Source organism: Salmo salar, chromosome 07 (assembly GCF_965601325.2).
Source record: "Salmo salar chromosome 07, fSalSal1, whole genome shotgun sequence".
Classification (NCBI taxonomy): Eukaryota; Metazoa; Chordata; class Actinopteri; order Salmoniformes; family Salmonidae; genus Salmo; species Salmo salar.
Window position 1 is genome coordinate 47729435 of NC_138297.1, and position 12230 is coordinate 47741664.

Consider the following 12230-nt stretch of genomic DNA (forward strand, 5'->3'; position numbering starts at 1 on the left):
ACAAAAGTATCTATATCCACAGTAAAACGAGTCCTATATCGACATAACCTGATAGGCCGCTCAACAAGGAAGAAGCCACTGCTCCAAAACTGCCATAAAGCCAGACTACGGTTTGCAACTGCACATGGGGACAAAGATCGTACTTTTTGGAGAAATGTCCTCTGGTCTGATGAAACAAAAATAGAACTGTTTGGCCATAATGACCATCGTTATGTTTGGAGGAAAAAGGGGGAGGCTTGCAAGCCGAAGAACACCATCCCAACCGTGAAGCACGGGGGTGGCAGCATCATGTTGTGGGGGTGCTTTGCTGCAGGAGGGACTGGTACACTTCACAAAATAGATGACATCATGAGGACGGAAAATGATGTGGATATATTGAAGCAACATCTCAAGACATCAGTCAGGAAGTTAAAGCTTGATCGCAAATGGGTCTTCCAAATGGACAATGATCCTAAGCATACTTCCAAAGTTGTGGCAAAATGGCTTAAGGACAACAAAGTCAAGGTATTGGAGTGGCCATCACAAAGCCCTGACCTCAACCCTATAGAAACTTTGCAGGCAGAACTGAAAAAGTGTGTGCGAGCAAGGAGGCCTACAAACCTGACTCATTTACACCAGCTCTGTCAGGTGATCTATAGCTGTATCCAAATCTGGAGCAGACGGTCACAGCCGCGCACATGGGACCCCTCGCACCACCAGCCCTGCTATCAGACCTCACAGTACACGGTGAGAGGCTATCCAGACGTGCTCTATAACACACACCTGTCACCCCCCCCCCCCCCCCCCGCCCCCCCACACACACACTTATACTTCGTCACCTCTGTCATCTGTATCACCTGTATTACCTGTACCCACACACGTCACGTCACACACCTGCTTGTACTCTTCTTGTATTCCTGTATGTTTGTCATATTACATTTGCTTGTGTGTTTACTTTGTGCCTTTCATATGTTGCTATTTTAGATCTTTGATAGGTTCCTATTTTAGGTATTTGATAGGTTCCTATTTTAGATCTTTGATAGGTTCCTATTTTAGGTCTTTTATAGGTTCCTATTTCAGAATTTTGATAGGTTCCTATTTTAGATCTTTGATAGGTTCCTATTTTAGGTCTTTGATAGGTTCCTATTTCAGATTTTTGATAGGTTCCTATTTTAGATTTTTGATAGGTTTCTATTTTAGATCTTTGATAGGTTTCTATTTTAGATCTTTGATAGGTTCATCTTTTAGATATTTGATAGGTTGCTATTTTAGATATTTGATAGGTTCCTATTATAGATCTTTGATAGGTTCCTATTTTAACGTGCGTACGTGTGTCTGTGTGTGAAGTTTTTCAGCTGGTAAATAGAAATATATAAAATATATATATATATTTTTCTTTCTATTTGTATTATTTATTGTAATAAATGATAGATAGTAAAAACATATTTGAAACATATTTACTCAAATGTATAAGACTATTGTTTAGATTTTGTGATTTTGTGATTTTGTGTTGAAACCCAGAACAGACTGACCCTCCTCTCCTCTCACCTAACATGCGAGCACACAGCCCTCCTTCTCAACCCACTCTGCTCTGTAGAAATGACACTATTATTGCATTGATATTTCTCAACATAATCAAATCTGTTCCGTCTTGCGCCAATTGAACATTGTTAACGTTCATCTCACAATGAAGTCTCCATGAACAGCTAATAAAACATAATCTGCTCTGTATCTCCCAGTCTACCCGAGACGCACAGAAAAACCTTTTAGCATATCTTCACTTGGGCTGTGCTGAGTGACAATTTGCTGCTTTAGACAGAAACACTTTTGATATTTTTTTTATCCTACCTCTTTCTTATAAATGATGCAGTAAAGCATCCAGGGGTTAAAACCTAAATGAATCTGCATCTGGTAAGTAGGTTTAGTGGCATTAAAACGGTGGATGTCTGTAGGGTTTCTTGTTTTTCCAACTTTGAAAAGAGAAATGGTATCAGTTTGGGGATGGTGCCTTACTTCTACACCTGAGGAAGGACAGGCCGACTTTCTGTTCTTTTTGTTGCTGTTTTTATGCACAGTATGTGCTTTATATGTGTCTGTTGTTCAGTCGTTCCCCATTCATGATTTTAGCACAGTAACATCACCCCATGGCATGACATCATATACCCAGAGTAACCCCTTTCCATGCCCCTTTCACATTTGGTTCTAATGCCCCTCTGTTCTACTGGTTATTACGTAACCACAAAGAGATTCGGACAAAACCAGGCCTGAAAGCTGTGAGATTTTTGCAATAGGATAACAGAAATCAAAGGAGAATTGTTGCCTTTTATTTTTCTGATGTTTGTTTGGTTATTTCAAAGGGAACGCTTTGACCGGTCCAGACAGAAGGTAGCAGTTTGGCCTTGTACTTAAGAGGAGTGATTAGAAATGTTTTCCACATGAGTTGGGTACAGTAAGTGATAAAGGCACATTACTGGCACTCGGACCAAGGGCCCTTGCAGGGCTTCTCATCATCAATGATGGTGTTTTAGCAGATTTAAAGAAACACTTTATCAGGCTTTCGTATCACAGTTTGTTCCTGGTATTTTATATGAGTGGAAACTACACCATATAGTTAGAACAGAAAATTAACATTTCTGGTTAAGAGAAGGAATAAGGTTTAGTGCGATATATCTACATTGTTCCAGTCTTAATCTGTCCCCCCTCTCTCTCTCTCTCTCTTGTTCTCTTTCTCTGGTTCCAGGTCTCCTCTCACTAAGATATCACTCTTTCATCCCTCTCATAAAAGTGTTAGTCTCCCTCATTGCAAGGTGGGGTGGTGAGTGCTGTGCTGATGGAAATCATTGGATGAGGTAGTGGATGAGGTAAGCACCAACAGAGAATGTTATCGTGTTAGATGTAGTCTCTCTCATGTATCGGGTACATTTTTGCAGGCACTTTACCTGTTTCTCCTCTCACCTACGCTCTTACAGTATTCTGAGTACAATAATGACAGCAGAAGTTGCAGTAATAGTAAAAGTAGTGATAGTGGTTATGGCGATAGGCCTTTATTTTAAAGAACAGATCAGTATGCCAATCAGGTCCTATATCTGGCCACATTGACAGCAGCAGTTTGGGTTAGCAGTCCCACCTTAATCCCCAACTCTTACTAAAGACCTATATGATGCTGGCTCGGGTTTAAAGTTAACTTCTCATCCTGTCCCAGCCTCAGACAAAAAAAGAGCTAATATTCTGTTTTATTGAACACCTGTTGTTTTCATTGGAAGAAATACAAAGCAATTCTGCTTGAAATTAGAGAAGATAAGATAAGAGCAGAGCAATCTGGTAATGAGTAGACCTCTTGAGTCAATATTCAATAATAGACTATCTTCTCTTTGAGTTGATACCTCTCTCATTCCTCTGATTTTTTATTCACTGAAATATACCCCTTGAGTTTTGAAGAATATGACTGAAAGGCTATGGCTGTCTTGCCCTATCCCATGAATCATGAAATGCTGTTTGTTCAGTGAAAATATCAGAAGGACGTTTTGAATGTTTAATGATGTTTAAAACAGCCCTAAATTAAATCTCACATTATATTTCTAGTTATGACATCATATTACTCTACAATTAGCATGGCATTTCTGAAAGCGATTTAAATGTCTAATAAGCCTATGTAACATACTTTACAGAATTATTGTATTGAAAAAGCCCATAGGTAAATTAAAATATAATACTTGAACATATATTAATTGCCTTTTTATTTAAATTATATACTTTTATTTGGGCGAGATAGATAAACTGGATATGACTTTGCTTTCTCGATACATTTCGTTAATTCTATTACTGCACTCTTGCCCTTTTGATTGTTTTACTGTGCCTAAATTCAAATAAGACAGAATTGGTCTTTTATTTAGAGGGACAATGGTCTATTTTTAGTAGCAGTAGCCATTATCCGTTGGTAAGCCGTAGTTATAGCTCAACCTTTCTACGCAAAGCTAATACGCAGACACATTCACAAATACTACTCATTAGTTTACATGCCATTTCCATCACGTCTGTATAATATTCTGTTGCATATTTAGACAACAACACGCCCCCTGTAGGAATTCAATATTTGTACACTACCCTACTGTAATAAGACAGAAGTCGTTTGGATCTATTGGATAGTCTAATAAAAACAGAAACTACACCCAACAGGGATTGATCTGTCTTTAATCTCTCTGATCTATGTGGAGATTTGATTGATTGATTTTTATGTCTGAAAATGTCGATGTTGATTAACAACTTAGGCCTGCTTTTCACTTATCTAAAGCTTCTTTGATTTTTAGAGACTACAAAAATATGCACCACAAAATTGTTCAACAACAGTTATTTAAAATATTCTGTCAGTTTGTGTTTTATCTGCAGTGTGGAGTGGTACTGCAAGCCACACTGGCGTATCGTCTGTGTACTTCCACTTTACCAATTGTTTTAAAGACAGGCTTTCAAAAGCAATTAGAAGTGATGTGAAACCGGGGCAGTTGCATTTGGAATATCTATTTGAAATGCATTTAATTATGTATCGTTTTTTTATACCCAGCCTAAAGCACCATCTGCAATTACAATATATGCTAGTTAAGAAATGTTTGCATATGCAATAAAACCTGCCGGATGTGTGGTTTAATATAAGCCCCCTCACAGGAGACATGCAAACTTTCTTCAAGATGTGCAGGAGAAAGATACTTTATTAACCCATTACTATTTAACCAAGGGCATATGAACATGTCCTCGTAGTTTATTCGCTCAAAGCTTAATTGTTATTTGTAATAAAGTTTGTTTTCTTCATTTGAACACATCATAAATACGCTTTTGGGAGTTAATGGTCTTTATGCATGTGAGTTATCTTAACTTTTTCAGGTTGGCCACTGATTTCTCTAAAGCATGCACTTGACATAGAATAGTGATGCTATCATATAAAACTGTTACATTTTCCCTTATAAGACTATGGGGGAAGGCTACATCAGTGGGTGTCCATTCAGGGGTGGTGTCAGCTAAGAGGAAGGCCAGGTGGGCTAGCAGGCAGGTGTTATGATGAGTTGATTGGGAAGAGAGAAGAGAAGATGGGAATAAGATAAACTGTGGCGCTCCTGTTCAGCCTTTACGGCATTGGAGCTTGGCGACGTTCCCATTGGACTTCTGTCTGCTGATTACATCGATAAATAAATACATCGACTTAATCATCGCCTGCAACATTAGGCTACACGATGCGTAAAAACTTCCCTGCGAGAGGGAGAGCGCGTATTATCATGCTCTCCTGCGTGACACCGCAGCGCTCGCTGGAGCCTATAGCTTATTCTATTTCAGCAGTAACCCCAGAATCCTGCAGAGTGCATTATTCCAGAGGGGAAATAGAAAGTCGATTTAAAATGTCAAAATACCGACTGCGGGTGTGTGTGCGCGCACACTCTATGCAGTATTTTTGATTGAAAGTGAAGGCATTTCTCTCTGCAGCGGTATTGGGAGGGGGCGGAGGGAAGTAGGTGCATAAAGGCACCTACCTATGCGGGGCCAGCCTCGAGCATTAGAGGGTGCTTTGATCAGAAAGGCCAGTTCATCTTCATCCTTCTCGGGGACTTCATCAGATGCTGATGTTGGTGCGCGCGTGCACCGGTTTCCCTCTGAAGAGAGAAAGGGAGACGTGGGGGGAAGAAAGTGTCATCATAAATGTGCGTTGGGTTGTGGATGACTTTGTGACGACCTCTGTTGCAAATGGGCTATGCATGCGGAATAGCGGCCTCCCTCACAGACATGGAAATGGCTTAGCCGCTATCGCCGTCGTCCTGGTAACCATCTGAGTCCCCATCTCGCGGAGAGAAATGAGTTATGAAAAGGCTAGAGTGAAGCAGGGATTAAACATGATCCCGGGGACAGTGTCAATCAAAAACCAACTCACAAATCTCACTCTTTTTTTCTATTACAAAATTGTGTTATGAAAAGCAGCATATATTTAGACAGGCAAAGGTGCCACCGACCATTTTATATTTTTATGGGCTTGATAATGAATTGGTGCTTTAATAAACCAATAGACTAAAGAAAAGGAACTTTAGGTTTAAAAACGATTCAATTTTCTTAGAGCATTTAATGGTGGTCGAGTGTATATCTTAATTATGTAAGGCGATGGATGTATTCAATTACCCAGATTAATTGCAATGCATATTTTAGATTAGACAAATTTCTCTCCAGATCAAAGGGGTTGTTCATCATGTTGTATTCCAGTGCGTCATGCAGTGCTTCTCCGGAAGGCTATTGTGGACAGTGCAATGTAGATCCTAATCAGATGTGTACATTTCCAAATTCAATGTGTAGCCTAAGTAGTTAAGATACAGAGCGATATAATGCTCTTATACCGGTTCTCCATTTCGATATATCGAATATCAGATACATCGCGAGTAGTTATATTAACCAATGATGCCGCTCACCTTTAACTGAAATGGGGGACATAGCAGCTTGTTCTTCTTCTGCATGGCTCATATTCACAAATGGAAAGGTTATGAGTCTAGCACACTGAGTGAATGCTCTCCTTCCAAGCCAACTGTTCGACTACCCGCATTTCACCACGCCATGCACACATTACCCAGCCAGTAAGAATAAGGGCAGAGTGATACGCAGAGCGAGGGGGGGCTGAAGAAAAAAAAAGTTCCCAAATTGTCTTGACCCCATGCTATTTGATATTTGCCTATTTGCCAGTCATTTAAAGGCGCGCGGCAGCAAAGCAGAACGCGGACAAGTCCGGCCAGAAACCGAAGCCGTGTGCGCGCGGGGGGGGTCTGGAGAACCCGATAGCTGGGGACTTACACCCTCCAAAGGCTTTCGGGACACTTTAGCCTGGCTCGCTCGGCCCTGGAGCGCCAGTGAGTCGCCATGCAGGGTGTAAACGTTAAATGTTAGCTATTTGTTCCATGGATTGTGAGGGGGGAAAAGTCAGTCTTTCATTCATTCTTTTTTCTCCCTCTCTCTCCCTCTGCCTTCTCTTTCAGACTCCTCAGAACCACACAAACAGCCATTGACTAAGCGGCTTAGGTAGCCACGTAATAACGCTTAAACGAATCTCCCACAATTAAGCAAAGGAGAAGTTTAAAAAAGGGAGACCGGAAGAATAAACGAGGAAAGGGGATGGAAATATGTGTAATCGTTGAGATGGTATAGACAAAGGCTCCCGAGGCGGAGGAATCTCGAGGTTATCTTGCTATCCTTGCGTTTCCTTATCACCCTGTGGATAAATATTGGTATATCATAGAGGAACTGGGGGCCAGTGAAACCCTATAACGCATTGTTTTGATTGTTACAATAAACAGGTGATCTACATCAAGATATGTGGCTCTCTGTATTCGAGCAGGAGTATCCGGCGGCGTCAATGTGGGGGGTCGGGAAGGATGCTCAGAATGAAAAGCCATTTTGCGTGAGGAGGTTAAGCGACTGGCTTTTAATAAACGAGCCCTTATTAAAGGATGAGTACATTCCCCTGCAGATAAAGGGCCGTGTTGCATTGTGCTCGTTCCCTCGCGGGAATATTCCTCCTAACAGGCTGTTTGTCTCCAACTCCCCTGTCCTCAATCTCATTAACTATTCTACCCATCTATATTATCTACCTACCTCGCTTCCCTCTTTCTCATCTCTGTTCATCTCTTCCATTCACAACACCTCTCTTATTTCTAAACAAACACAACATTTAAAAGACAATTTTCTCACACAATGCGTGAGGTGATTTCCCATAGCGTTATATGCAATAATATGCTTAATTTTGGTCGCTTTGTCCCCAAACACCTCACCGTTGCAGCCCTTCGACTTGGCCTGGGTAGATCCATGCAGGATTACTGCAGCGTTATTAGCCAGGGCCCGGGTGCCTGCCTGTCTGCTTGAGTGTCAGGCTGCCCATCTATCCCCTATGGCGGGTGGGTTTGTTTGAGATGGCGGCCTGTCTGAATATAAGACTGATAAACATCTGGTAGGCTTTGCCAGGACATTAGAAAATGAGGGATCAGAGAGACATTCAGAGGCCCGGAAAAATACAAACGCGTAATGAGAATATAAATTAAATGAGAGAGAGAGAGAGAGAGAGCGAGAGAGAGAGAGAGAGAGAGAGAGAGAGAGAGAGAGAGAGAGAGAGAGAGAGAGAGAGAGAGAGAGAGAGAGAGAGAGAGAGAGATGCTCATCAGCTAATTACAGCTGCAAATATAATGCAAATTTATCCTGGCAAGGCAGTGAGCGTTCCCGTTAAAACATGCACCATCCAGATATCCGATGCGGGCAATGTGCCAAATGGCTACAAAACAAATTTCTTTCACATGATTATTATTGTTATTATTATTATTATTATTTGAATTCAACAAAGATAACCCAAACCACGGTCAATTGCTAGTTATCATTATTATCGTTAAGTATTAGGCTACCATTATATTCTTATTAGAAAACGTAAGTCTAATGTTTGCTTCCCATAGCTAGCTACTAGCTACTATAGCTAGTCTTATACACTGTGTACAGCCAACTTTGCCCATGCCCCCCCCCCCCCCCCACCGTCATAATTTCAATAGGGTGGCATACTACCCAAGAACAATGACACCACCGTGCCCAAGATAATCCCCATCCAGCAATTACAGTCCCAACATATTCAATGTTTACACACTGCTACATGCCCCGTTTTCCAACTTATAATGATGAATGATATTTCGCCTAGGATTAATCATAGAAAATTAAAAATCTCTCGGAGGTGGTTAGATGGAGAGGTGGGGGGGGGGGGGGGGGGGGGGCGAGGTGGTTGTGGGGGAGATTCGTGAGAGAGAGGGCGGGGGGCTGTGTGAAAACAAATTAGCTTCATCGAATCTTTTTAGATGCAAATATTTTGTTATCTCCACTTTACTGCACTGTTTTCACTGTTTATGATTAATTATCTCTTCTTGGTGAAAAATAAATCATGCAAAATTAGGATCTCGCTGGCTCCACTGGCTAGAGCAGCGATGGCAGGTCGATGCTGTTAATTCCAGGTTGAAATTGACACACTAATTATGCTGCAGAGTGGCGCTGGAACACTAGGAGGCAAGATTATACCTCCGCAGTTCTCTTTTTTTATCAGATCCCGCTTATATTTTACCAATTAAAAATCGTAAAGGCATTTCATTGCCCCGGGATAAAAAAGCAGCTCCTCTCCTAACATTGGCCATCACTTTCCCCCATCAGATTCATTGTGATGTATTAGATGCAATAAATTATCCCATGTAACAAAACATGGCGAGCTGAAAGGCTGGTAATCTGCAGAGGAGAGATAAGGATTCATTATTCCAAATCATTATGAATCCGGCGTTGGCTGTGACTTCTTTCTTAATCAGTTTCTGTGATCCTGGATACGTGAAGGGAGCAGATAAGAGAGGAGTCGTTTATAATTCTCCCCACCTCGGCCTAATATTTTAAAATAAAATCGCAGGGAAGAAGAAGCCGCCGTATATATATAAAAAAAACAACACTGGCTTACATTTGGAAGGCGCACAGGAGGAGAATAATAAAACACATGGAGAAAATAAATAAGGAAATGCATGAAGCACCGTGGCCTGTGGATTTAGGAGGCGTTTTGTCTCACATTAAGGTCACCCTTGACATCTACACATAAGCAGCAATTGGCTATGGTTGGCTGAAACCTTAAGTTACAAGGTGCATTTAATTGGGATAGCTTTGAGTGTATCTATTTAAACTGATCAGGTATGGACATTATCCCTATCTGGGTTTAGTAGGCCATACATAAATGCTATTATGTGTAGGGTCAACAACGACAATAACACAACAATGCGATGTGTAGCCCAATGCAGATAAGACCAATATGTGCATATATAATCACTAAATGTAATAGTTGATTGCAAAAGCATGATACATTCCAGTGGCAACGCGCAAATGAAAATCTAGCTAAAAAGGTATCCAAACAATTAACTTGGACGACATGTAGGCTGCAAGTGTTTAAACAGGCCAGCTTGTTCTATGATGCCAACATTAATCGGGTTATGAACATGATATCATAATCCCTCATTCTATCTGCTGATAAGATTCATCGTTATAAATACCAAAAAGGGGCTTAAATAAATAAATAATGCGCAAAAACACAAATGTGTAGCCTACTTGCATTATACCGGAAGGTTTACGCTCAGCTGTTGTCAGCACACGCTGTCACGCAGGAGCTCACGTCAAATTCAACATTAATCACCCGATTTCATGCCATTACTAGAGTGCACGAGGGAGAGAAGAGGAGAGTGACTTTGGACTTGGCCGTGCTCGCGCTCACAGACATCACTGGACCAACAATGTCCCCAGAATCAAAATGGAGCCTCGTGAAGCTGTGTGCCTCAGAAAATCAATTCTCTTCGTTTAGGAGAAACACCCCACAAACATAATCATGGATACTTAATTTAGAAGGCTTAATTTATTTTGCGTGTCACATATTTCTGTTCTGTTTGCAAATGGTTGATAGGAGAAAGGGGGATTCATTTTTTTCCTGTCACATTTAATTATATCCCTACAATGAATGAAGCTAATTAATTCTTCAGATATGTTATTTCTTCAAACGTTAATAATATTTGTATTGCACTTACAATAAGTCATAATCATCTGCGGAATATACAGCGATTTGACCTTTGTTTTTACTATATCGAAGGCATCAGTATGCGTATTTATCATCGAAACATAATTACCAACACCTTTATATTGAAAATTGAAACCGTTTATTTTTTAATAAGCACTTTATTTACGTACAATGCAAGCATATTAAATAATTAACATCTGGATGTGTTCTTTTGTAATTCTATTAAAATATTGACATACTAATTCTGTAAATGAAAGCTCTTGTTGCCCTGAAAACATTGAATTATTCATTGGTTTAAAAGACACATTTTTGGCTGGTTGCTTCCGTAAGTTTATACAGCGACGCTTGTGCCAATTATCTTTAATTTATTACCTTAATTGAATTTCTTCTCCAAAGATAGATTTTGGTGTGATCAGTTTACATTTTCCTTCAGAGTCAAGTCGCAACGTGAGATATCAAGCCTCCAGCATCAGCAGAATTCTCTCGCGCTCTCTCTCTTTCTCTCTCTCTATTTCTCGCTCTCGCCCTCTCTTACTTTCTCTCTCTTTCTTCATTCTCTGTTTTAGAGGAGGAAGACGGAAGATGGATCAGTTATATTTGGTGTCTATTTCAAACATGGTATCTGTGTAAGCAGATATGTGGGTGTATGTTGGTGGATAGCCTATGCCATTTTTTCTTGTTTTCACCAAAAATATGTAGACCTTTTATTAATAGTTTAAATTACGTTATTAAGATACTGTACATCTATAGGCCTGAATGACAACATTTTTACACCTTATGATACATTTCATGGGGAAATTCAGTAGGCTACAAATATTATGGATGTGTACTACTGCAACTTTATTTTAGAAAATTAAAATGTGTTAAATATCAGTGTTAGAAGATCGAAATTAATAGATTAACGAAGGTACTTTATTTCTGAATATTTTTGAAAGAAAACAATGTCCATTAGCCTTCATCATGAATACTATAATCCTAATATCCATTGGTGACGATGGCGTATAGTAGAATAGGCCTAAGCTTACTGAGCCTGTGTCATCCTAACAAAAGAATACTCAGGAGTATGTTTGTGTATATATGTGTGTGGACGCGCGCACTTGAGCACCTCTTTACACATGCATTGAAATGGTCGATGAGACGCAAATATTGATTACTGAGAGTTGCAATCAAATATGATTTTCATTTTTCGAAATTCACGGATACTAGACACAGATAGAAATACTAAGCAATTTAAAGCATGCCATGCTCCGTGATTTCTAACGCCCACTATACCATCCCATGATGAGTTAGCTACAAGGCTAAGCTATAGGCTACTTTGACAGTGTTACCGATGCTAAAAATACGAGCCGACCAAATACTACAACAGCTACATGCGCCATAAACAGCAGTCCACCTCTCTGACCTCATAAAGTGGCAAAATGTCCTAATAGTGGACTAGGGGCATTCGGTTTGTCTAACTATGTTTTTCCTCCTTAGACTCCACCGACCCGGAAGAGCTCTGATCTGAATGTACAGATGCTTTGGTTGGCCTGTAGGAGTGTAGGAGTGTGTGTGTGTGTGTGTGCGTGTGTGCATGTGTGTGCGTGTGTGTGCGTGTGCGTGTGTGTGCGTGTGTGCGTGTGTGTGTGTGTGTGTGTGTGTGTGTGTGTGTGTGTGTGTGTGTGTGGTGTGT